Below are 23586 nucleotides of genomic sequence, written 5' to 3'. Positions count from 1 at the left end.
ATAGCTCACATTTAAACTAAACCCAAACTTTTAGCCCTTGTGATGGTGGAAAAAATATTGATTTGATGTTAAAAATTGATTTGGGCACGAAAACTACTTCACTTTTATTGTTATTTCTTAAACCATTTGATTTTTCAGGAGAATCAGCATCAGGCCTTCAGCAGGCTCGGCTTCTGGGAGTTCTCCATGAGGATCCAAGGGCCCCTGGTCAAATGCATTATAGAGACATAATACTTTGGATGACAACTTTGTGCTTAACTGATCTGCACACATCCTGGTTTCCTCCCTCCCTCTTCCAGCAAATACTGACATACCAAATTATTAGAGCTTCATTCTTTCTGCACAACCCTCCCAAGCAGAGTGACTGGTATATTATGGAGTATAAATAATTAAAACTAAACGAGAGTTGTCAAAATAATGGAACAAAGTGTATTTTGTGAGGCATTATTCTGGCTTGTTTATACACAAAATGCAGTAATTAGTAAGCAGCCTCTGAGTCATTAGCGAGGCTTTAGTGTATTATTATCTTTAATAATTATCATCATTATTATATTCCATATATTTGTGGAGTCATTGCTAGCAGCTTTATGGTTAAGGCTGAATTGGCTTTTTCACTTACAGGAGGATTTAATTCTGTTGTTTCCTACAAAAATCAATACATTTCAGCCCCAAACCTACAGCCACTCCTCAGCAGATACAAACCAGTTTCTTCCCAGTGCCCAAGACCCCACAACGGTCCCATTCAAACCATTTTAAGAGCTCATCTTTCCCACACGAAGCACCGTTTCCTTCCTGCCTCCTCAGATCCCCAGAGCATGAGATTTACAACGAGCCCTGTCAAACTTTGCACGTTCCTCTGCCTTCGTTAGACCTCAAACAGAGAATGAGCTCAAACACCCATCACCACAAAGTGTTACTGCTATTAATATCATAATGCTTTTTTTTTTTTACATCTATGTATGCCAAGGGAAGCTGGCAGAGGAAACGTTCCTCATCAAACAAATGTTCTTACAGCTCACCTCGTGTCTCCAGTGTTTCTGCTTGTTAGACTGTCAGAAGAACAGAACCCAGCGAAGCTGAGCATTGGTTGGCTTGACCAGGGCCTGAAGAGTAACGTGTCATGATGTGCCTCCAGCCTCTGCCCGTGCCTCAGCATCTCCTACTGCACCAGAGGGACCTGCCCAGGCTTGCCATGTGTTCAGGAAGCCCCCAGCTTGTACCTGCTGTTAAATCCTTCTTCAGCCTGTTTTTATCCATATTTCAATGTATTTTGTCCCTTGTCTGCCCCATAGAGCAAGTGGGGAATCTACCAGGAGATGCAGATTTGTTTGAACTCCCACTTTCCTCCAGCATTTTGGTGTCCTTCTCTGTGTAGGAACAGCATTATACAACCCCTCGCTGCCAAGGCAGAGGTATACATCGAATCACAGAGCCTTCTCTTCTCCAGGCTGCCCCAGCCCAGCTCTCTCAGCCTGGCTCCAGAGCAGAGCTGCTCCAGCCCTCGCAGCAGCTCCATGGCCTCCTCTGCACTCGCTCCAACAGCTCCACATCCCTCTTGTGCTGCTGCCCCAGAGCTGGATCAGCACTGCAGGGGGGGGGGGTCTCCCCAGAGCACAGCAAATGAATCCCCTCCCTGAGCTGCTGCTCACGCTCTGGGGGTGCAGCCCAGCATTAATGGTGCAGAGCTTCTTCCTGGCATATGAAGAACACACTTCATGTCCTACCTGAGCAGCACGGCCTTGCCTGACTGCCCTGAGGGCACTGTAAACGTACAACCGGTGTTGGCCAAGATTCTGATGAGCATGGCTGCAGCTCCTGAGCTCCATGCCGGAAGGTGTATGCACAGAGCAGACGTGCTCCTGCTGTGTCACCCATGTCTGGATTGCTGCAGAGCTCAGGAAGTAGCAATGTGCCCTCATTCCACTATAAGATCTCTCACTGTTGTCCACACTGAGAGAGCTGAATGAATTCAGGCACCTGAAAGGTTTTTCCCAAGGTGAGGAATTTCCAGTGCATGTGTTTGAATGCAGATATTTCACCCAAACCCCACTTTTTGGTATCTATCCTGTCTCTGAGCCTTTCCCAGAGGGTCATACAGAAAACAGCCTCTCCTTTTTTGGAGCTGGTGGCAACAGGAGGGTGGCTGAGCATCCCTGGAAAGCCCAGCTCCACAGGAGCCATTGGAGCAGGTGGATGCTGAGCCTCGTGATGACAACATGTTGGCTCTCTCCTGGTGATGTCTACACTGGACAGGTCTTACCTGCCAGCCGCAGAGACTCAAGTAACTTTGCATTAGATATCAACAGTCAAGCAAGGAGCATCCCAACAGCACAAAGAATCGCAGGGCTCAGCCGCAGCCTATGCACCCATCACTGGCACCAACATAACCTGTAGGAATAATTCAGGCCAGTTAGACCTCAAAGAAGCACCCTTTGGGGGGTTCTCACTGCAAGGGTGACCTAGGGCAGAGGGGAAATAAAGACTAAACCTCCAGGGAGGTGGAGTGTGCTCAGCCACTGATACCACATTTCCCCACTGCAGCACAGATCTGCCTGTGGGGCTGGAGCAGAGCCTTTTCCTCACCATGGCGTGCCCTGGTGGTGTCTTCCATGCAGAGCCAAGTGCCAAAAGGGACAGGGAGAAGTGGTGCAGAGCCTCCTCAGAGGAGCAGTTTTCAAGTGGCTCAATGGCCCAGCCATCAACCAGCAAGACACCTCCTTGGAACCACAAACAGGGGACCAAGGGAAAAAAACGAGTCAAGACCTTGTGTTTTGGCCAAGTGTCAGAAGGTGATTGATAGGAAAGGTCCAGGGTGGCTGAAAGCACAACAAAACCAGTGTTACCACCTGAGCTGCTGCCTTCACAGCAGAGCTGAGCCATGGAGCTGAACACAGAAGGGAAGAGATGCTGTTCTTGTTGCTCTCTTCACAACTGACTCTTCGCAAACCCCACAGTGTTTGTAGCTGCTTTGGCTGGGTCGTTGGAAGAGGAGCTCCAAACATGACAACTCACATTTCATGCCTAACATTAGCCCTGGGACAGGAACAGCAGAGCATGATTATCTCAGCAATCCCATTTAAGCCACACGGACTCCTCACAAAGAAGAGAAAACTCTACAGCGAGTATCTAAATATTAGACTAAACCTGAACAATCATCATTTCAAAGGCACTTTTTAGAAGCAGGAAACTGTGTCTGGATCTATCAGCTTCATTATTTGTTTCCAAGTAGTCCTCCTCCTCTCAATGCACCATCTAAAATGCCTGCTGAGATGATTTGAAAATAATTTAGCACATTGCAGTTTATTACTTAGAATATAGATATCACTTTTCCACTGTATTATGCAGCTATATTTTGACATTTTAGTCTTATCCCCAGTTTATGTCTGAGAACTATTTAATGCAGAGCTACATTCCCATTCCTGCTAGGAAGTACGTAGCTCTCTAAATATTCAGGAGTTTCATTGGTCATAAAGATGCTGAACAAATGGATAAAACCAATTGCCAATAAACACAATGCAAATGTGTACATTAAAATGCAATGAAACTGGATTAATTAAATCGGCATTGGATCTGGATTTACATGTGATACAAAACAAAATTAAATGCAGCTCAAGAGCTTCCTATTACTTTCAAATGGGGCTGATTGAAAGTGTGTGCATTTACCTGCGTGGGCTCTGGGTCAGGAACTGTGCTGGTAAATAACACCGTCCACGATCTAGATAAGCTAGGTTCGACCCACAAATCAAGGTTATGAGTTTGGTATTTCATGTCATTTAAAATTTAATGTAAAATTGCCTCTCTGCTAACAAAACAGATGGTATTAGGCCTTCTTTTTGGCATTGGGTTTTGGTACCTGTCCAAAAAAATCTTCTTGACATCCTTTAAATGCAGCTATTTAACCACCTGTCACTTTGCTTTAGATGCCCATTGAATTTCTGACAGGAAAAACATTATTTTGTCTACACGTTATTCCCTGACACAAGAAACGGAGCACATACACAGCAAAGTTTACACGTTGTGTGAAAACCTGCTTAAAAAAAGAGAAGAGTTGTTACATGCTACTAAGGCAATTACTCCATAATTAATGTCATTGATAGGATAAAACATTCCAGAAACCCAAATACAGCAAAACAAAAACAAGCCCAAACGTGACAGAGAAGCATTAAGGATTTTTCACATCAACTCACATTGTTCTTCTGCCCACGTGAAAATATCTGCTGTCCTCTGGTTAAATATCTGCTTCTCCTTGGTCAAATACCAAACTGGCTGATGTTTATAAGTAAATCATTTCTCCTCCAAAATCTCCATGAACATGAAGATGCTGAAAACAAAAGTTGCCAACACTGCAAAATATACCAGTAAGTTCCTTTTCGTGCTCAAGGTGATACCGTGATACATCAAATCCAGGTTCTGTGCTTCCTCCCAACCTTCAGGGTATTACCCAAATGGAGTTGCAGGTAGGTGGAATCTGTAAGATCCTCACCTGGCTTTCTTTTTATGTAAGGGAAACATAAGAAAGCTTGAGTTTAGCACATTTTATGGAGGTTAAATGTAACAAACACAGCTGCTCTGATTACCCACTTGTTCAAGTCTTTGAAGAGATTTGGCAGCAAACATCAAAAACCTCAGAGGAGCAGCTCAGGTTTGCGAGGTGAGGATGACGTGTCAGCATCATGGGGAGATGGCATCATTGCTTAAAGGCAGAAGCTTTTGCATGAGGCCTCCTCTTTCTGAGTTCTCCCAGTAAACCTGTTCTTTGGGGTGACAACAAGTGGGCTTGAGAATGATGGATAATGGTTTGCAGAGCCAGCTCAGGACTGTGTAAATAGTCCCTGTTTCAGGGTGCCACAGCAAGCTAGGCTCAGTTTAGGATATACGTGATCATCACAGAATCCCAGACAGGTTCATGTTGGAAGGGACCTTAAAGCTCATCCAGTTCCAACCCCTGCCACGGGCAGGGACACCTTCCACTAGAGCAGCTTGCTCCAAGCCCCTGTGTCCAACCTGGCCTTGAACACTGCCAGGGATGGGGCAGCCACAGCTTCTCTGGGCACCCTGTGCCAGTGCCTCAGCACCCTCATAGTGAACTATTTCTTTTAGTGATGTAGCAGGAGGAGGGTATTTGATAGCTTGCAGCAGACCTGTCCTCTCAAAGACCATGTGTTATCATTGCTGCTGGCCGGAAGTTTCAACACAGGAGATGAAATCCTTTCCCTAATAAAGGCAGAGAGAACCTTGTCCCTAACCTCACCTCCCCAAACCCATACCGAAACATACTCCTGATTTCTTAAGGTGTCAAGCGACCAGCAGATCTCCACCCCCAAGATGTGGGGCAGCACATTAGAAAATGAATTTACTTGCCACATGCAGACTGGGGAGGCCAGCTGCAGGTGGCTTGAACAGCCCTGACCGTGGGCTCTGTATTCACATCTGTCCCGAGTTTGACTTTGACTTTGTTTGGCTGCTTGGCTGCCTGGGTATCCTTGTTTTCCAGGGAAGTTAACAGCTTGCCCTCCTTCCTAGTGCTGCTACATAGGAGGAGAAGATTATCTGAATGATTTGTGCTTGCTTAAACCTGACCTGGCCAGTGACTCTCTTGTAAATTAGGGCAACAAGGTAAGGATGGCTACAGAAGACAGAGGGGCCTGCACTCCACAAAGCGAGGTGCTCAGGGATGAGGACCAGACCCATCTGGGGGGTGTTAAGCCAGTGTTGCCCCAGCTCTCGTCTTGGCACGCTGGCACAGTGAGCACCAGCACACCACACAGATGTTTATAATTCCTCCAGGACAACGTAAGCTTTCCACCCGCAAACTGTAAGCAAAGAAGTGGGTTATGTCCAGGAACATAAATACAGGCACAGACTGAGTTTACAAGAGTTACCCCCAGGCAAAGGAGAAGGCCTGCAGGAATAGAGAGAGGTGAGCTCGCTCTGCTGCAGCCTGGGGAAGGTGTCACAGACCCTAGAGTTTGAGGAGGTGATGCTCAACTCTGCCTGCAACACTCTGGTCAAGGCCATCGAGCCTATAACCCAGCCCACAAATCCAGTCAAAGACCTGCCCCTACACCAAGGTGGACACGCCAAGGCCCATGTTCCCCCCTTGATCAATGATATCCTGGTGGAGGTATTTTTTCTGCTTAAGAAATCAGTAAACTCTAGTGGTTTCCTACCTTTTTCCCACGTGAGCAGGGTGGGAATCACTCTATCCCATCCTTGGCAAGGTGGAGCTTGGAGCCGCTCCATTTCGCACGCTTGGAACACTTAGTGAATAAGGTTTCTGTAACTCCATGTTACAAGAAATGTTCAAAACAATTTGTCAGGGTCTTGTGCCACTTGTATAATAGAGGAAATTAATCCCAGGTGCCTCCCCAGGCACTGGCAGGAGTATTACACCAGAGATGAATTTGGCTCCGTATCTTTAATTTTACTGTGCAGTCGCCAAGAAGAAGTATTGCTTTTGATTTCAAGGATGTCACATACTGTGACCAAGTTTAACAGTTTCTTCAGTATTCTTCCTCCTAAAGCAAAGGAGGCATTCCTTATAACTCCCCTTTGAATGACTGTCTCGCTCACGCTCTGAAAGTGATGCAATTGAATCATCATGCTGGTTCCTTTTGAGGGGTGAAGCCGATGCTCTCCTCTTCTACCCAGAAGAATTAGTCTTTCTGAGAGCATCTCTCCAGCTCTTCAATGCAGCAGAGAGTGATTTTTGGTTTATAAATGATCTCCTGAGCTTGCAATAGTTGGCTTCTCTCACTAAACTTATTCAATGTCTTGGCAGTGGGCTGGTGCTGCTGTGCCCACCTCAGCCCAGGGAGAAGATTGGTGGCTGGTCTTTGAAATTAATTCTCCTTTTCTTTTTCAACCAGTTTCTTGGGGCTCTGCGGTGCCAGGGAGAAAAAAAAATAATGTCTGTTGTGGGATTTGCCAATGGGTCCAGGATTAAATGTCAAAATCCATTTTCTAGTGTTCCCAAGCCTCTGCTTTTGCTTTCACCCAGCGTATCATTGCCGGGCACTCTGTGGCACGGTGGGCATTTCCCAGGGTAGCCTCTGATCTGAAACTAGGTACACGTGCTACACTTTAAAAGTGGGTTTTGCCTGTATTCCCACACATGCAGACACGCTGCACCCCTACTTGTCAACCCCAAATATTACACCTTAAGAATCAAGGCTAAAATTACACCTCAGCTTCCTCTTTATATATATATATAATATTTTCCTTTCCTAGTGACAGAAAGTTACCTTTTTAAGGACAAAAGTTATATGAACCTGGAGATTACCAGTGGTTTCTAGCTATTTCAGCCTGCCCTGGGATGACTCCTGCTTCTACCATCGTTCTTGTGGGTCTAATGGAGTGAGGGAGAAGAGAGGTATGACACAAGTCTGACATTAGGCATTTGTAATGGCATGGCTAAAGCGCTTGAGAGTCTGAAGCTTTGAACATGAAGAGGAACTCTGACTCCCCTGCTTTTGGCAGCCTTCCGCCAGGGTTTCTGCTGCCCATGGAAATGCTGGTTGGAGTTATTAGCTCAGCCTTACAAACAATGGATTTTCCTTTCAATGGCAGAACCAAAGGCTTCAGCAATGCCAGGGAAGGTGCAGGGAATTGTCACGGGTTAACTCCCAGACTGTCTTCTGTCTGAAACAAAACTGTCAGGTTATTTCCTGCCCTCTACATCTTCGGATAATTACATTAGTCAGGAAACAGAGCCCTGCTTTCCAAGTGGAAACTGAAAATGTCTTGGGCTTTAAAATGTTGAAATGAGGTATTCTGAATAGTTTCAATCTCTCCCCCCTCCTCTCTTTGTCCTGCAGAAAGAAGTTGCAAAATCAATACAAATCACAAATTGGTTAACCCTGATAAATTCAGTCTTCACCAAAAAGGTACCTCCTCCATCTAATGCCTGAGGATGAGCCCTGCCTGCTTCAGGCCCAGCTGCAGAGACCTTGGTTCTCAGCTCTGGACACCCTGGTAAAATACCCCAAACCACGACCCACACTCTTCCTCCTCTTAGTGTCTGCCCCTGTTCTTCCCTCCCCATCCACTGCTGCTGCCTCAATGCCCCTTCTGCCCTGACAGTCCCTTTGCTCCATCCTGCCTCTTACTTCTGCCTCCTCTCCTTGGTCTTCTGGGCTTGAGTTTCACCTTGGCCACCTTCTCTCTTTGCCTATGCAAGAGCTGCCCCCCACATAAAAGCAGCAGCTATCACTAAACATGCCCAAGTTTCCTTTTCTTAGTTTCCTAAGTTCTGCAGGCTTATCAGGAAACTTGTACAGGGGTGTTGTAGAGCTTCTTCCACAGGTTTTTGCTTTGATTCTTAGTAAACCCCATCCCAGATTCTGCCATATTACTGCTGCTTTCCTCCACACACTTAAAGCCAGAAAGGCAGCCCTTAAGCAAGGCAAACACCATGAACTCAGCATGGGTTGTGCAGGCTGAGCTGCTCATCACATGCTATGGATCAAGTGAAAATACAACCTTCCAAAAGCCAAACTGCAGCCAAACTGCACCTCTCCACAGCTCATGTCCTGACCTCTGCACCTTCCGGATGAGCTTGCTCTAAGACACAGCATGGGAAGTGTCTGGAGAGATGTCTTCTAGGGGAAGCCAGGCTGTGGGTAATGAAAATCAGACTTAGAGGGAAATCATGTTAAATTTAAATGAGCAGTGGCTCCCATTCAGCAGCACACTTGTGCTCATGAGCATACCTGCACTCAAGCAGACTCCATCTGTACTAAGGACCGGGAACATCCAGTCAACCTTGCTCAACAGCTGCTGGAGGACACACGTGAATGCAGGAGTGGAAAGAAAGATTTACCTCATCCTGACATTCCAGGGGATCCCATGTTACACTGACACAAACACCGTTCACCACTGTAACGGGCAGGGACAAGGCTCCAGGGGTTTGCCACCAGGAGGGGTTCCTGTGAACATCAGAGCCTCATGGCTCACTTTGTGCATCCAGGGAGTCTTTGGATCTCAGCAAGATTTTTGTCACATAGGATAACCTTAATAAAATGCCAGTAAACCACAATACTTCCTTATGGTCATGAACTGGGGAGAGGAGATCTCCACAGAGAAAGTTTTAATGGCTAATTATTCCTTTTTAAAGCAGATAAAATGGTTTCTGCAAGTTAAATATGAAGTAAAATGAAAATAAAAGGACAAAACAAGTATTCTTTTCCTGCGGATGCACTACAGCTCTCACTGACAGGTCCTGGCTGAGCTCCTCGGCTGCCTGGGCTGTCATGTCCTGTCCCGGGCCACAGCAGGCTCAGCACTGTGATGCAGAGCAGAGCTTGCATCTCCCGGAAATCCATGTTTCCCCATGAAAGGAGAGCCTCGAGATTTCAACCAGGCCTTTGCCAGCTGACTGTGCAACTAAAGAAAACATTGATGTAATTCAATGAACAATGAGGAGCCCAAACTTAGCACAATGATCATTCTGGCTTTGTTTTCGCTTTCTGCAGCTCTGCACAACATTGATTACATTCACAGGGGCCATGCTTGCAGAAACCAAGGTCTGCGAGGGAGCACATTCTTTGCTTGCATTAAGAGCACATCCTGCTCCACGTGAATGCAGCCACGAGCAGACTCTAACGTGGTGAAACCCACTTGCACAGCACAAGTAAATCACATCTGAGTGTCTGTGACAGCACTGCTTACTCCCCTTGCTCCCTTCTTCACGCATGAAGCCCCAGATGATGTCCAAGGGTTCTTGGCTTGGGGGCAGAGCTCCGATACCTGAGGTATGTGGGAGCTGGAAGGCAAGGAGAAACCTGCCCCATCCACTGCTGGAGTACTGAAATCATTCCTGGCCTGGTTTTCCAGAGCACCCACTTCACCCAGCTCTGGGCTTCATCACTCTAACATGAGTTTCGTTGTTTTATGTATTCAGGTTGGATGGGGCTTGGAGCAAGCTGCTCTAGTGGAAGGTGTCCTTGCCCATGGCAGGGGGTTGGGACTGGATAAGCGTTAAGGTCCTTTCCAACCCAAATCATTCCACAGTTCCATGATTTCTTTAAGCAGCAGCAAAGGTCCTTGCGTTTCTCAAAGGCAGGGAGCAAGTAGCTCTGTGCAAGAGCAAGTGCATTGCTGTGGCATTCATTGGCATAAAAGGCTTTGTTTCAATGCTACCGAGCATCGAGTGGCTGCAAACACCAGCCACTAAACCAAGACTAACAACAAGCAAACAAAGACAACCCAGCAAACTCAGTCTTCTCTGAATCTTTGACTTTAGCATGCATATGGTTTGGTGGTTGTTTTCTGCAGGAAGTGCTTATCCCTCTCAGGTTTTAAATGGGGGCTGAAACGAGCCAATAGCATATCTTGAAACAATAATGTAATCCCTGGGTGAATTCTTTTTCCTGGCTGGTAAAACAGGGCCCCCAGTCTGGCCAGTGCGCTTTCTTAGGTACTTGTATCAGTACCAGCCTTTCAACATATTGAGGACATGGCAAAAGAGGATATGAGAGCAGTGGCCAAAACATCTATAAATTATTCTTCAATATTTAATTCCAGTGAGGTTTTTTTCCCCTGTTAACCTTTCCATGTCTATCTGAATGCAAGTTTCTGAGATCACTGGGAAAGACAAACAGACACTGGTGCTGGGGGCTCTGAGGCAGTGTCATGGGCCAAAAGAGGGTCGCCTTGAAGAGCCAGATAATTAGATTTCAGATGGGAAACAAAGGACAGGAACAAAGCAGAGGATGTTCTCACCTGAGCAGGGAGGATGCCAGTGGGGCCCCAAGGGGTTGTGGGCAGGGGTCTGTGAGGTCCAGTGTGCTCATCAGCAGTCTGGGAAGGAGAGCAAATGACACAATGAAGATGTTTGCAGATAAAATGCAAAGTATTCCTGTATTTCCTTAGGCCAGCTTTGGTGCTGGAGGAAAGGTGTTGTGGAGCAGCCACCCAGATTACTGGGAAGCTGCAATGGCAGGAGGAATTCCGTGGCAATAAATAAGTAAGTTCCTGCTGTTCCATCTTATTAAATATTGCAAGCAGTCCTGATGTTCCCTTTCAGAAAGGATATTGGAGAACTGGAAAATTTATAAAGACAGGTTTCAAGCATGACTTGTGAGTTGCCTCCATAGGAGCAGCTAATAATAGGATAGGTAAATACATAAGACTTTTAGCTTGGAGAAGAGACCATTGAGGGAGTTCTGATACAGGCTCCTAAAATTACGAGTGTCATGGAGAAAGATGCTCAGGAAAACCATTTTACTATAAGGAAAAAACAGTGGGACCTGTAGAAAATTACCCCAAAGTAAGTATTTGTTCACCCCATAGCAAGTTAAATTGTGGAACTCACTGCCATTATGAGCACTATGGGACCAAGTGTACAGGTGAGTTTAAAAGGGACAAGTTCTTGGAAGAAATTAGTTGTGATGACCTGGATATAGAACATCAGGAGCTCTCTACATTTGTATTTTCCTAAAGCTGAGCTAATTCCCTAGGGAGCTATCATTCAATACAAGCTCTGTGTCTTTTACACATTCCTTAAGCAGTCTTTGTTGGAGATAGGATATTAGGCTGTATGGGATTTAGGAAGTGGACTTAAAATCATGCAATCAAGAGGAAGAATATTGCTGATATGGGCCCTGACCTCAGAAAATGAACATGAGGTAATCAGCTTCAGTAAGTTCTGACTTCGATATGACAAGGAAATAGGGAGGTGGGAAGTGCTATAAAAGCTACAAATGTTATTAATGAATGTGGTAGCTGTTTGTTAATAACTTACTTGAGGAATATCTGCATTATCCTGGTGACAGAGCTGAGCCAATTGTATATAAAGAAAATATTTATGCTGTGATTTGTTCACTAAGTAGCAGCAGGATCATGAAGGAACATTCCAGTCACATGCATCAGGCAGAGCCCCAAGAACAGTGTTTTTCCTACACAAACCACTTCATTTGCAAATACTGGGCCAAAGGTCTCCCCTGTGCAGAGGTTTGTGTGTATCCATGTAGTAAGAAGCAGAGTTTGCATCACTTTGTAAAGCCACACCATTACCTCTCTCATTTTGCTGAGTGTCCCAGACCAGGGACAAAGACTGACAGACCTCACCATGGTTCAGGTTATGTCCTGAACTGAGCACTGCTGTTACGGGAAGCCTGTGCTCTCCACATAGAGCCCCAGCCTGGTTTGTGCTGCAAGGGACCTTAGAGCTCATCCAGTTCCAACCCCTGCCAAGGGCAGGGACACCTTCCACTAGAGCAGCTTGCTCCAAGCCCCTGTGTCCAACCTGGCCTTGAACACTGCCAGGGATGGGGCAGCCACAGCTTCTCTGGGCACCCTCTGCCAGTGTAATGCACACATGTGGTACATTTGTTTTAATATATCAATAATACCTTAATTAAAAACCTGCAAACAAAATCATTCCCTCTTATCTGAGTGACAACTTAAACGTGTGAAGTGTTAGCTTAAGGTGCAAACTGTTCAGAGCTGTGCAGCCTTACTCTGTGTTAATCTTGATACACTATCCTGGGTGATAACTCTCCGTTTGGAATCAATTGGAAAGCTCAGAGAAGCCCTCAGAAAGTTAAACCATTAATAAATAATTTTCTGACTGTGAGCGTTCAATATCATAAGAAAATAAAAAATAAAGACATGTAAATTATACCTCCGATACTAAGAGCACTTCAGGGTTTACGGTCCTTGAGTCACAGAGTAAACAGGGAGGAAGCCAGAAACCACGTGAACCTCTCTGGTTTTGCATTTCCAGAGCTGTGGATCTGAGATGAGACTTAAGCTGGGCATGTGGAGAGATGCAGAAAGCTTTAGATTTGCATATACAATATTGGGATCATGAGAATGTCACATTTAAATGCAAACCTCACGTGTCTCATGAATAAATCATGAATGGTGCCAAGACTGATTTATTCTTTTTTTTCCCCTCCCTCCAATTGTCATCTCCCCCCCTCCCGTTCCCACCCGCTGAAGAGACACTGATCTGCAAAGCAGACAATTCCTCCTTCCCTTCCCGAGGAAATGCACTGATAGATAAGGCTCGATAAGAAGCTGAAAGTGCTTCCAAAACAAAAACATGTGCGTGTGCTTCTTGTTTATACTTGGCTAGGAAGTAAAGCGGCATCATTTCCTCTCCGTCTTTTCCCCCCACTTCTTTCTCAAGAGATACCTTAATACCATGGCAACAGCCTTCAACCCTTTTCTTGTATGACACAACCAGATTTGGAAAAGGTTAGCTGTGTGTTGTAATCAAATCCAGGCAGGTCAATCATGTAAAGAGATGACTTCCCATGTACTGGGGAATAATGAATGAATACACTGCATAGGTCTTCCTTCCTTCCTTCCTTCCCTCTCCCCTCACCATCTGAAGTGCCAGGGGATTAGCATTTTGTCTCTGAGGAATAAAACTGAAGTGAATAATTTCCAAAGGTTTCTAGAAAATAGTGTTGCAGAAAAGGAGAAGAACTGGTGATTGTAATGCCCAAGAACAAAAGTCTCCAATGTGGACCTGCACCTCATTGTGCCATTAATGAGAGGTTTTATGTGCAAAACAACAGAATAAGACCCAACAGTGCTGTGAAGCTTGCCCTCTCTCACCAGCTAAACAGGGCCTGCTTCCTCTTGCTGCATTTTTAGGCTTGTATCACTGCCAATTTCATGATTCGAAAACAGCCATTCAGCAAAGCAACAGATTTGGTACATTACAGATGTGGTACGTTACAGATCTCCGTAACATCAGGTTGGGATCGGGGTTTTCTTGAGAACACTTCCTGGAAATCAGACGTTTAGGATGCCCCTAAATGTTGGGAATGTATTGATTGTGACCAGATCTCCTTGAGAAAAGGCGTCTCTGGACAGTGATGAACTTTCTGATCAAAACTGGAAACAGCACAGACTATCCTAGATGAAGACAGACACTTGAATAAGGGACATAGGAGTTCCTGATGTATAGTTCTCCCCACTGAATCATCTCCACATGGTAAATCTAAAGCCATCGTTGACTTGGTGGCTTCTAGCTTTGTTTTCCACACCAAAGGCTGTAAGTCCCAACTACTGCCATTCCACCTCTAGTGATGCACCTCTACTGAATACTGTTTTATGGGGAAAACATCTCCCAGAGGCCCTGCACTAGGAGAGGTAGCCAGCAGCCCCACAGTTAATCACACACAGCTGCTCTGTGCATCACTTGAGCTCGAGCTCCTGGCCAGCTGGTCAGAAACACACTTGATCGAAGGTCTCACATAGCCTCTAAGTGAATACGTGCATTTTCTGGGGGTCTAAGGGTTAGTCTCTAAGTTCCTCAGTGTTACTAACCCCACAAATCCTAAGTCCCCTTACTTGTCCCACTGCAAGAACATTGTGGGGAAGGTTCTGTGGGCCAGGGATGTTCCTCACTGAGCTATACAACATTCTTACTGCACAGTACTTATCAGAGCAACTTCCAGCAACACAGGACTTCACTTTCTACACACATGGTATTCACCACAGCTGTGCTTTGATTTAAAAATAAGGGCTTTCAGCCTGGGTGTTAGTATCCAGGGCTACTCACTGCTTGTATCTGCAACAGGGTGCTGCTAATGCTGCAGATTGTAGCTGGAGGCTGGTTGATGGAAATGTTTTCATGGTTATAGCCATTGCTGCAGCAGATTGGCAGGATCCCATAGCACTGATCCCAGTGGTATTAATGGGCAGGTAGTGCTTTGACATAGTCCTGCTGCAATCTGAATAGGACCACGGAGGACTCCAGCTGCTGCTGTGGCTGTTTCTCTATTGAGCAAGAAAAAAGCAGCCCAAAGAATGGGTTTGCAGACACAGACTAGTGTCCAGCAAGGAATTGAGAGACAGGGTGAGGGAAAGATGAAGCCCCAGAACACCCCCTGAACCACCACTTTCCTTGGGTTAATACTCCCCTGGTGATATTAAAGATGCAGTGAACTCTATTTTGTATTAATCAGTATATCCTGCTCTGTACACACAGCTTATGGCTAGAGGAGGTGGGATGTGTACACACTACCATGGATGATTTCTTTCACCCCAGAAATGAACTAAAACAGCCAGAGCATAAACAGAGCAGACATTTCTCCATCTGGTTCCCTTCAAAACACAAGTATTTAACTGAATCTGTGTTTTAGACATACAGTTTCCTAGGATTTTGATTCAGGAATCTCCAGCTGGTGATGCTGACGCAGCTATTGACTTTAATGAACCTATTCCAGTTCATACCCACCAAAAAATTACACTAAGCCTCTTTATTCAAGACAAGACTTTTTCTTCCAGATCCCTGGGACAGACCTTTTCAGATCATAACTGTAAACTTACACATCCATCCCTCCAATGCAAATTGCACTGAAAGACTGTTGAATTTGCGAAGACAAGTGTTCAAGCCCACTCATGCCTCCTCATTCAGTCTTCCTGTGAGTATTTCTGACAAACTCTGAATGCTAGTGTTTTAAGACAGGGAAACTTTAAGCACCTTAAACTACAATAAAACCAGCTAGCAATCTTCAACCGAAGTTCACCTACAGCTTTGCCACGTACTGGAAGCTTCCAAGACCTTGTTTTGATTGAATTTTAATTATAAAGATGCTTTTGATCTCTGGATGTTAGCTCCTATAGAAAGACAATACTTAGAAGTGGAAACTTAGAAGGAAGAAGGAATCTTAGGAAAGTATGAGCTCCTATTTCAGGCAAAGGCCTTTTAACTTACATGCTTTGTTCAATCTGCAGTAGAAAATATCTAGAAAAATGGCAATATTAACCAATGCTTGGAATTGAAATTCATCATTTTATTCTGAAACAGCTTATCTTTCAGCACTGCATTCGAGTTATGTGTCAGAAAAATCTTTATCATTTTCCCTCAGCAAAGGATAAGAATGGAGACTGTAAGAGGGATTAGGATGAAACCATTGCAGGCTTGATAATGGCAGAGAGGTTTTTAAAGATTGACTTTGAAGTGAAAAATTAGGCAAACCTTTAGAGAAAGATTTCTTCTTAATCAGAAATAGTGTATTTATAAAAGGCATCAAATGTAAACAACAGGAATAGCTAAATGCCAGACTGAATGAATGTCATCTATCTCCAGTAACCTGGAAGCTGAGTTCATTTGTCTTGATTTACATCCTGAGATTAATGGAGGCAAAGCAGAATTGCTCTGTACTGAGCAAAGCTGCATACTAAGTGATCTAGTCCCCATCCCATCCCTGTACCACCTCTAGCAGCTTCTTCCAAGCACCCTTTTCAAAGAGGTTACTGTAGGACTTACCTGATTTTAATCCACTTGTCATGGGGTGCCCTGTGTATCAGCCAAAGCCAAGCCACAGGATGAAGAGCTATTGACCTCAGAGTGATTCTTTATACCCAGTTGGTATCAGGTAGGCGCTGTACTAAAACAGGACTAAAGTCACATCTAATGACATGGTATAGATAAAGGCCAGAAGCCATTTGGACAGCCAGACTGACAGGTCCATGAACAAACCTGTAGGGCTTGGCTTTACAGACAAACACCCTCAGTAGGTGCTGCTTTTCTGAATGTTTTTAAGAGGTTTATGACTACTCAGCTCAATCACATTGAACCTGTGTTAGCCTCTAATTAGATGTCCCAAGTCTTTTAATCAGGAGAACTTTTTGCACTCCTAAATTACCTGGAAACAGTCCAAATTGTTCACTGTTAGTCTGTAGTGTGACTAAGGGTAGTAGCAGAGAGACCTTTGCTACTAGCTGGGGGAATTCCTCCTGGTATCCAAAAGAAAGACTCACTCATACCTGACAAAGCTGGAGAATTAGCCCCCATAACACTACATATGACGCTCACCCCCCTTCCTTTTAGTTGATGGACCCTTTCAAAATGCTATTCAATAAATCACCTTATCCCACTGCATGGGCTCTTTAGTGTAGTCCTCACTTACAGGATGTTCTCAGTGCTCTCAGCTTAACCCAGGGCAGGTTTCCCATGGCTGTTCAATAGCACCCAGTGCTCTCAGCAGCAGGTGAGCCAGGGCTCCCAGGTGAAAGTTTTGAGAAACAGTGATAAAAGCTACTAAAAAAACCTCTTCTTGCTGTTTGCTTCCTATTCTTTCCTGTGCTTCATCGTCCACTACCTTTTCGCTGTTTTTAGGAACTACTCTATGCAATGAACAGTTGAGTCCCTTGTGCCTAATGAAAAGACTTTGTCATTTCAGCTGCATTGCTTTCTCCTTTTTATATCCACTAAGCAGCAACAGTTGCTCCCTTTGGCTGGAGGGAGCAAGACTGGGCACCATCGAAGTTAGCAGGCATAAGAAAACACACACAATTTTAAGGTTGTGTTTAAATCATGCTGATTTCAAGAAAATGTAATGAAAATTAGATTCTATATAGGATTGTTATCCTGAATATGAGATCTAACAGGTATGATGAAGGAGAGCTGACCCTTTGTTTCTAGCAATATTCTGAGAGTAAACATCACTCCTATTTAAATACCAGACACCTCTTGAATTGATCCAGCCATGGTCTCAAGCACAGTGTAAGAGTCCTTTCCCATTGCAGTTTGGCCTTTTCCGTAGCTGAAGCTAGTTTTAATTTATTTTCCTGAATTTTAACACACCAAATCCCTATTCAGCTTTAGAAGTAATTATTATGTCAAAGCAGAAGGTATTTTGAGACCTACTAACAGATGCTCTGCTGTTATTTCATATCCACCTACGGCACTGAAGCCTCTTAGGCATTAATGAGCATCGTCTCTGAAGGGGACTTACAAGCAGCCATGTGGGAAGGAAACAATTTCCTAGGCTTGATCTCTCAATAAAGGCGAAAATCATGCCTGATATCTACTCCTCCCTTTGGGTTGGCTTCATTTCCCTCTCATTTCCAAAGGATCACTACATCAGAGGTGGAAGAGAAGATCCAAACAAGAAGCACTCATTTCAAATTCAAGTGTAGGACAAATGAGCAGGGTTTCCAGCAAAGTTAATGACAGCAGTAACCACATACACCAAAGATGCTGCTGCGCCTCATGCTCTCATGCTCCAGTGTCTGTCTGTATCCACTGCAGCGGGGTGGATGGAGCTATTTCTGTGACCGTGTGCTCTTCCTCAGTTCTTTGATTTGTTTAGCAAACTCTGGCTTTGCCATGGTTCCTCCAACCAAAGATACCCACTGACTGCAAGATACCCTTGTGGGACCAGCACTGATGTCATGACCTGTGGGCACTGTAGGGTTAGACTATCTTTACTTGGAGCTGAGGTCATCAAATGGTGTAATTCCCTCCTGTGGTTACTTCAGTGCAAGTCTCTGTGCAGTCACTGGAGGAGAATCTGGATCTCTTCTCAGGATACAAGAACTGTGTTTTAATTGAATTAAGCTATGTCAAAGTAATCCAGCCATCATATAATCACACTCCAGTCCTGCCCTGAACCGGCTCATGGAGTGATTTACAACTCATGCTCCCAAGCAGAAAGGACACAAATTAATTTCTCCCTCATTTACAGGCTGAAAAGTTTCAATACTTGAGTTTTTCAGCAGTGACTTTCTGCATTCAGAAGCTGCTGACGGTGAAGAGTCAGGTGAAGCACATGGAAATTCGCACTGATCTCAGACCCTCTGAACCTCCTTCAACACTTTTTGCTCCCTAATGCTCTGAGAAGCTTGAGCTTATTTTTTCCTTTCATTTGCACCTCTTATATTGATCTCCTGAATTTTCCTTGTATCTGCAATCACAGAGTGATGCTTTCCTTGTGTCTGTGATCGTAGAGTGATGGTTTCCTTGTGTCTGTGATCACAGAGTGATGCTTTGCTGTTCTCCTCCAAATGCAGATCACTTCACCTAAAGACCGGTGTTAATTTACAGGGAGCGGAGGGGAAGACAAAGGCAGATGAAATGTCCTTGTTTGCTCATGTCTCTCTTGATTGATTTCAAAGCATCTGCTGGACCCTCTGTGATGTGGTACATTTCCCACCCTTGCGAAGGATGCAGATTTCCGCCCTTTAACTCCTCTGACCCCAACTTCCCACCTACCCATGTTGGTCTCTGAAACTCGCTCCTTCAGAGCACAGAACTTGTGATTTCATCTCCCCAGTCTGTAATGTAGCACCATGGATGCTTCTGACCTGACGTATCAGTGTGTCCCCTTTCCCTTATGCTATCTGAACTCTGAACTTAGTGCTCCCTGTGCTCATGCAGCAAAAGGCTGAGAGGTCTGAGAGGGAGCTGCAGTAAATCTTGGAGGAACGTGGGGCCACCTCCCCTAGTTTCTGAGCAGTTGCATAGTGGGCGTCAGAAAGGCCTGAGAGCTGTTAAATTTATGTGCAAATCCTGTTTCCTATCAATTGAAAACTGCACCTCTGAATTTCATTTCCATGTGTGCATTTACAAGAGAAACTCGTTCTGGGTGTAACCAAATCCTCGTGCATCAAACGCTGCCCGGTGGATGGGGCTGACCTAAAATCACACCCAAAGTGAACCAGGGTCACCCTGCTCATCTCCCTTCAGTGTCTCCTTAGGGGTGAATCGTTGTCACTTCAAAGGGTTTATAAACATGGGGGTGGAGGCACCAGAAGGGTTTTTGGATGACCTCAGCATGGAAACATCTCACCCACCTCTTAAAGGAGGTGTTAGGACACCGTGAGGCCACCACCTCAGGGTCTCCTGAGATGCCACTGCTTTGAGGCTCCTTAGCATCAGTGCTGGGTCCCCCTCCTCAATCTCAAAAGCCAAAGTAGCTCTGTCAAATGTTTCATTCAATGGGGTTGAGAAGGCAAGTAACATCAGGTGAAGCTTTTCTTCCAGTTGGAGAAAGTGCTTGGATTCTCCTCTCTCCTGCTTGCCTGTTTGCCTACAGAAATCAGGCAATTGGGATTTATCTTGTTTTCCATGTACTTTCTGCTGAGGATTTCAATCTGATTATCCCAGAGCTTTGGCCAACCACTTGTAGCCTAGATCCTTAGCCTTCTTCTCTCATGAAAGGCTGCTTTTAGCTCTTTGGCCTAGTTTTAACCCTCAAAGATAATCTCTCCGCAACACTCGGCAAGTTGCCAGCAGGATTAAAATCTGCTGGGGTTATTCACTCTCTTACTGAAATGCAATATACCCAAGTAGATCAGCTCTAATTAACACCCTATCCACAGCATCTCTCCTTAGGTCTGATAAGTATGGAAAAAGAGAAGTCCACACCCTGGCCATTGGAGATGAAACGAATTTCAGCAGTATCTCAGTTGTATTACTGCAAATAGAGCTCTTCCCAAACTTCCGCTGGCTCATTCCTCCTTCTCCGAGCTGAACTGTTGCCAGGAGTTGTCTGACACTTCTTAATTTTAATTAGGGTTGGCTGAAATGGGATGTGGATGAGGGCTGGAAACTCGGCACACCCCTGGGCCACACGCTGCAGTGGGGCAGTGGGGCTGGTCCTGCCGGTGGGTGCTCCCAGGGCAGAGCTCCTGGTGGGCTGCTGTAATTTTGGAAGAAGGAAGCAGCGCTGCGCCCTGGTTTGATCCTGTCCATTGTGGCATTTCCCTGGTGGAGCCCTCCAAGAAGCTTTGTTTTAGAGCTGTATTTATGGTGGGTGTTGGGAAGGAGCTGAGCTTGTGCCCTGTTATCTCCTGTGCAAGGCTGCACTCATCCCTCAGTGAGCTCTGGTGGGAGCGCAGCAGGCACTTCTCAGCTGCTACAGGGACACAAGCTGGGCCACCCCTCTCCAAGTGTGCTCTGAGCAACGCATCCAACAATCTGTGCATTGAATGGGACTGAGCCCGTCTCACTCAGCCTGCAAATCCTTCCTCCTAAGGAATGCGTCCGGCAAAGAAGCAGTGATACCATGATGGGGCACTGAAGCCATAGGAAAGGAAAGCCTTGCTATCTGAGAAAGCAAGCAGGTTTGAGGAGGTCTGGCTGGTGGAGGCAGCAGGGGTGAGTTTGGTTTCCAGAGCATTTTAGCAGTCCTTGCTGCAGGATCATCGTGGGCGAAACAAGTCTGACACTGGGATTCCTGGAAAAGAACTCCGAGGACGATGTGACACTCTGGAAAGCCTTCTAACTGCCACAGCTGCTGATGGAACACTAATCTATTTGTAATTTGGAAGAGAATGACTCCAAATAAGCACTGCAGTCTCTCAGTTCTCATCTGTGCTAGATTACGTCAAGGGCTCTTGAATTAAACAAATCTGAAGTTTCTAGGACAAGCCATTTTTTAGATATGACATGAAAAAGCATTAGGAGATGCTTCAAGCGCTCTGAATTACACTTATTTTCCCTAAGACCCATGTCTCAGAAATGGATTGTCTCATACGCCTCAGGTTTTGCCAAAACCAGTCCTCCCCGGCTACACATCACATCCGAGTATGTGCCCAGTCTTTTTATGTGGCTCCAGTAGAAAGATGAAACCCAGCCACTGGAAAGCTCATTACAAGCTTCATCACAGGGAACAGGGAGAACTGGAAGAGTCAGTGTCTATCAAAACCCTGGCTCTTTGCGGCCCTGCCTGTTGCAGGTAACAGAATAATTTGTATACACACATGGGCATCTCATCCTCCACTTCGCAATTCCTGAAGCCAGGGATGGGTATAGACTGGAACCAGGGCTGCAGGCAGGTGGGTGAAGAGCAGAATTCAACGTGTGTCTCTAAGGTCTCTCCTCCAGATACAGGCAGACCCTGGGGGTGCACAACTTGTTTGATAACACTCAGCCCTCTTGTTGAAAAGAAAATACAGCTAAAGCGATGATGTGCATCTGACTTCATGCAGAGCCCTGTCCTAGGCAGCAGAAGTAACTCCCCATCCTGTCTCATCACAGCAGAAATGGAGGCTTCTTGGCATTTTGCAAGAGCAGACAGCTCTGTCATTAGTGGAAGAAGAGAATGTTGCTGCTGAGAAGCCTGAAGAATAAGCTACACCTCCTGTTTCTGATGACCTCCCTCCCAGCAGGGGTTTAGGGAGGTAGGTGAAAGCAGAGACGTTAGTTATGTACCTGTGTTCCCTAGCACTTGTTTCTTCATCACTAGTAAACTGCTGACAGAGCCCCAAAATCTGCTGTCAGAAAGGAACACAGTGGCATGCAGAGAAAAAGGACCGTGAGCAACCTGGGAAGCTCTCCCAAAGCCAGGTTGGACACAGGGGCTTGGAGCAAGCTGCTCTAGTGGAAGGTGTCCCTGCCCGTGGCAGGGGTTGGAGCTGGGTGAGCTTTAAGGTCCCTTCCAACACAAACCAGGCTGGGATTCAGTGACACTGTAATCCCATGACCTCCTGGAGCAAGTGCATGCCCAGGCTAAGGCTGTGCAAAGAACACTGTGAGGAAGAGGTGCTGGGTGAACAAGGTGGCCAGAGAGACCAAGGGACAGCTGTGGATACCTCGGCACAACCGCGCTCCATGTGCCCCATGGTGACAAGCACATGGCCAGCTCCTGGCAGGGCCCACACGGTTGGATGCCATGATTATTTAACTGAACTTCAGCCTGGCTATTTATGGGCAGAAATCATATCCAGAATCCAGGCTACCAAAGCATCAAAGTGCTCTTTGGGAATCTTCCAGGAGATGTCAGAAAATTCCAATTAGACAAAATCAAGGTTTTTCATGGAAGTGAATCGGGCTGCTCGGCAGCGGCACCAGAGGAACTCCTGATCCAAAGCAGAGACAGGCAGTGGCAGGGCAGGCAGATTCCTGCAAGGGAGAAGCAACTCCAAACTCCAGGAGCTTTGGAGCAGAGGTCTTTTTTGCTCCCTGGGGACAGCCTCTACTGGTTTCTGTAATGAAGAAACCAGAGATGCCGTTGGAGATTATTAGCAACCACATAACTAATGTGGGATTTCATTTGAGATAGAGCCTCCAAACATATTCCAAGTCAAGTGTATGAAGAAGGTGTCTGTGAAACACTCTGTGGAGGGGAAGGATTGAATTTCTCCTTTGCCTGTTAAATACTTCCCTCAAATTCATCTTTCCTGACATCTGGCAGTTGGGTGGTAGGACCTCGGCTGCGCTGGGACCTCAGCCCAGGCTGGATGCCTAGGCCAGGTGAGGTACCTGCACCATCTCAGCAGTCAGTGGAGGGGAGGGGAACCATCTTTGGGAACAAATAATTCCCACCATTAGGGAATCTGAGGCACCTATTTTTAATTAGGATCTAATCTATTGATTAAAGTTTTATGTAGGATGATCAAAGCCTTAGATCTTTGCATTGCAGCTTCAACTGGGTCCAGCAAAAGAAAAGAGGCCAACAGGGAACCCTGTCTTCAGCCATCATTACATGGGTGCCAAATCTTGCAGAAACGCTGAGCCTCAAACATAAAATGCAGCATTCAGGCAGGAAAATATGAAGCCATTTAACCAACTGGCATATGCTTACTTGCCTGTATGTTTGCTTAAACCTGCTGAAATCACTGGGGATGCCCCTCTGCAAATTAGACCTTAAAAGAGTATTTTACAGTGAAGTGTTTCAGTAGCCATGCCATATGCTTTATAGCAGAGGTATGGGTATAACCACCTTCTCAGGCTGCCAGTGCCCTGCACTCTAGCTGTATAAATGTGAGCTACCCACCTCCCTGCTCCTCAGGTAGGGATAACTACCCTACCCTAATTGCCATCTCCTGGTCATTAGTTATGTGAGATGTTTACCCCAAAACAGAAGGCAGGGTAGGGAGTACTTCATCCTA

The 23586-nt window shown here is 45.7% G+C and overlaps 1 long non-coding RNA gene across 1 annotated transcript; it reads right to left on the bottom strand.

Annotated features, from left to right (window-relative positions):
• Positions 1-1687: 1687 nt before the first annotated feature.
• Positions 1688-16895, bottom strand: LOC134156250 (uncharacterized). The gene is made up of 4 exons (XR_009961867.1): positions 16836-16895; positions 10723-10800; positions 2847-3033; positions 1688-2388 (listed from the first exon to the last, which is right to left on the bottom strand). It is a non-coding gene; the product is annotated as an uncharacterized LOC134156250 (long non-coding RNA).
• Between the last annotated feature and the right edge of the window lie 6691 nt (positions 16896-23586).

This window comes from Pezoporus occidentalis, unplaced genomic scaffold (assembly GCF_034315485.1).
Source record: "Pezoporus occidentalis ecotype Australia unplaced genomic scaffold, CSIRO_AGI_Poc_V1 ctg83, whole genome shotgun sequence".
Classification (NCBI taxonomy): Eukaryota; Metazoa; Chordata; class Aves; order Psittaciformes; family Psittacidae; genus Pezoporus; species Pezoporus occidentalis.
This window is presented reverse-complemented; position numbering and strand designations above follow the sequence as displayed.